Source organism: Sorex araneus, chromosome X (assembly GCF_027595985.1).
Source record: "Sorex araneus isolate mSorAra2 chromosome X, mSorAra2.pri, whole genome shotgun sequence".
NCBI lineage: Eukaryota > Metazoa > Chordata > Mammalia > Eulipotyphla > Soricidae > Sorex > Sorex araneus.
This window is the reverse complement of record NC_073313.1, coordinates 224,753,629-224,757,171: the sequence shown is the minus strand read 5'-3', so window position 1 is coordinate 224,757,171 and position 3,543 is coordinate 224,753,629. Positions and strand designations below refer to the sequence as shown.

The 3,543-nt window shown below is 39.6% G+C and overlaps 1 pseudogene; it reads left to right on the top strand.

Annotated features, from left to right (window-relative positions):
- The first annotated feature begins 825 nt into the window (after positions 1-825).
- LOC129399870 (dnaJ homolog subfamily A member 1-like) lies at positions 826-2,713 on the top strand (annotated as a pseudogene).
- Positions 2,714-3,543: the final 830 nt, after the last annotated feature.

Genomic DNA, 3,543 nt, shown 5'->3' with positions numbered 1-3,543 from the left:
TCCTTCCCTCTTGAGGCAGTTCTCAGAAAGGAAATGGCAAATCAAGTGCTTTCTTATTCACAGAAGCTCCCTAGACGGCAACCTTCAGACACAAGATGGTTTGGGCAGAGCAGAACTCTTCAACCCAGGCCAAATGGTTTTAGCTCTCCAGAAATCACTTCTCCGAAATGGTAGTTAATAAAAAGAGAAAGGGATGTCTAAAAGAACAATTATTTCCCTCCTGATCATCTTTCCTAATACTGGAAATTCAGTGAAAAAAAAAATAGATTTATCATTTGGCTCACCCAGCATGGTCAGTGATTATCTTATTGACAAGACTACCTCCTTCTAAGGCTGTTGTTCTTGAGGTCGTCCCCATTCTCATAGCTCAAACATAAAGTTATTCTGAGATATTAAGTTTATGCTCATAATCCCAATACCATTACTTTATATTTAAAAGATGTTGCAAACTCAGAGAAGCGATCACCAACTACATTGTAGTCGAAGGCCATGTGGGGGAAGGGAGTTGCGGGCTGAATGAGGGCTAGAGACTGAGCACAGCGGCCACTCAACACCTTTATTGCAAACCACAACAGCTAATTAGAGAGAGAAAACAGAAGGGAATGCCTTGCCACAGTGGCAGGGTGGGGTGGGGGGAGATGGGATTGGGGAGGGTGGGAGGGACACTGGGTTTACGGGTGGTGGAGAATGGGCACTGGTGAAGGGATGGGTTCCCGAACTTTGTATGAGGGAAGTATAAGCACAAAAGTGTATAAATCTGTAACTGTGCCCTCACGGTGATTCACTAATTAAAAATAAATAAATTAAAAAAAAAAATAAAGAACAATGGTTGAATTGGTAAAATCAAGACCCACGTTTCCTCAATATTTATCTAAATACAAACAATAAAATGGTCTTAAAATGCAAAACACCATCAAAAAAAAATAAAAAAAGAAAAATAAAAGATGTTGCAAACTTTGCTACAAACAGCAAAGAAAAGCATCTTATTTTTTAATTTTGACCTTGACAGTTATGCTACAAAGATAACCCACTCTGCAAAATAATTGGCAAGGTCTAGAAAGTTCTTATTCTTAAAAATATTTAACCAAGAAGGGCCAGGGATAAAATATTTGTATGTGTGAAAGGACCTGGGTTTTCCTGGCATTTCCAAAAAAGAGTTTTACCCAAAGGATACATAAAAGTAATGTTAAGTATTACTTGCAGCAATTGCCACACAAATCATTTCTAGATTGTTAAATGCTAATTCACATTGAATATTTTTTATGTATTAGGCATTTTATACATCTGAGCACTTTATATACTTACTACATATTATGTATAATATGTGAGATGCATTTTCTTTTGCATGTATGTGTGTTTTCTATACTGGTCACACCCATGGCCTTTGAGGGAATATGGACTGAGACAACCGTTGGCACTGCTTGAGCCCACGTGATGCCTAGGAACTACCATGGGTACATCTGACAGTGCTGGGGAGCCATATGATGCCAGGGATTGAACTCAGGGCCTCACACATTAGGTATGTGCTGTTCACTTGATCTATTAATCTGACCCTAAGATTTCTCATTTATAGGAAGCTAAGGAGCTTAAAATTGTAAAATGGCAATAGGTATGTGCTGTTCACTTGATCTATTAATCTGTCCCTAAGATTTCTTATTTATAGGAAGTTAAGGAGCTTAAAATTGTAAAATGGCAAAATAACATCTGCTACTACACAGGTTATTTGCCCTTTAAAATAAATTTTGTAGTTATGTCAGTAGCTAATGGAGACTTACCATGCATGTAAATAAATGCCTGGATTTATGGGGTTTTTATACTAAAAATAAAACAATACAAAATAATATTGGAGAGGCCAGAGAGATAGCACAGGGAATAGGGCCGTTGTCTTGCATGCTGCCCACCCAGGTTCTAACCTCAGCATCCCATATGGTCCCCTAATCATGGCCAGGAGTAATTCCTGAGTGCAAAGCCAGGAGTAACTCCTGAGTACTTCCAGGTGTGGTCCAAAAAAAAAGTAAAATTAATAATAATAATAATAATAATAAAAATAATAATAATGGAAAGAACTCAACTAATGAAAGAGGATGCTTTCTAGAATGCGTGGTGAAAGACAGAGTGCACTTAGTCATAAGCTCCTCCCTGGACCTGTAGAAAATTGTGAAAGAAATCACTTACTAGGATGCTTTGTCACACAGAAAGAAATGAAAGAGGAAACTGCCCTTGAAATACCTCCCTAAGAATTCAAACAAAGGAGAAAAATTTAAACAGATTCCTCAAGCTCATGAAGTGCTCTCCAGCGCAAAGAAAAAGAGACTAACCTGACAAAGGAAGTGAACAGGCAATTCGAGAAGGTGGAGCAAGTGGTAGTTTCAGCACCCCCCGTGGACTTCTGTGATGTTTTCTGGAGGTGAAAGAATACAGACAGAAGAGAGAGATTAAAATGTTGTGCACCACTTCTCAGAAACTTTAGGTAATGTATACAAGGGTGTTGTAAGAACACTGGCTCGGCCAAAGAATGTGATTTGTAACAGATATGAAGTCTGAGGAGGACAAAGAGTGCTGTCTTGATTCCCAAGGCATTGGAATTCAAGTGAAAATTCACAAACTACAATCTGGAACAGTTCAGTCCATGCTGTCTGTGTACATGGAATGCCAGGGCCATGGGGAACAAATCAGTTCAAAAGATATATGTGAAAGCTGTAATGGATGCTGAGCAGTTGGAAACATTCTGGAATTTCATACTGATCTAGGCTTGAAAGATCAGAAAATACATTTTATAATAGAGAAGACCAAGACCCAATATGGAAGGCAGGAAAAATTATTGTCCTATATCAGATATCTTATACCCTAATGTTGTGGCTAAGTTAACTTTGTCTCTCTTCCCACACTTCCCTTTCCCCACCTCCCAGTTAATAAGGGAATCTATGTCTATTTGAGACCAAAGAATTGCAATTCAAGGTAAATGCCATAGAAATCAGGTGGCCCTTCCCAGGAAGGGATAAAAGTGGGAATTTTCATACGAAGGTGAGGTGGAGCGAAGAAGAGGTGGGCCAAGCCCGCTGGCTCAAAGGGTTGGAGCACAGGCTTTGCATGCTGGAGTCCCAGGTTCAATCCTGGCTTTGCAAAGGACAGAGCTGGAAGTAGGCCCGTTAGCATTGCCGTATAGGTATAGGTATGGGTATTTCGGTTCCATTGCCTTTCCTGGCAGAAAGGAATTTCAGAAGGGATTGAAACAGTGAAACAAAATAGTCTTTTTGAAAGAAATTTACTTAGAGAAATGTGAGGGAAAGGAGAGAGACAAGTTTAAGAGACAACTCCCACTTCTCCGGAGTGGAAAAAGTAGAGGAAAAAGAGCAACACAGGCTCATGAGAGACACAGGTTTGGGAAAAGACCTAAAATGACCTTCTCATGTATAGGGACATTCAGCTGACTGAAATCTTGCCTGGCGTGGTGCTTTAAAGAAAGTTACTTGCTACAGTTTGCTAATGTTTCCCAGTGTTTGTACTGCAACAAACTAAGCATCTATTCCCCCCCCCCTCAAA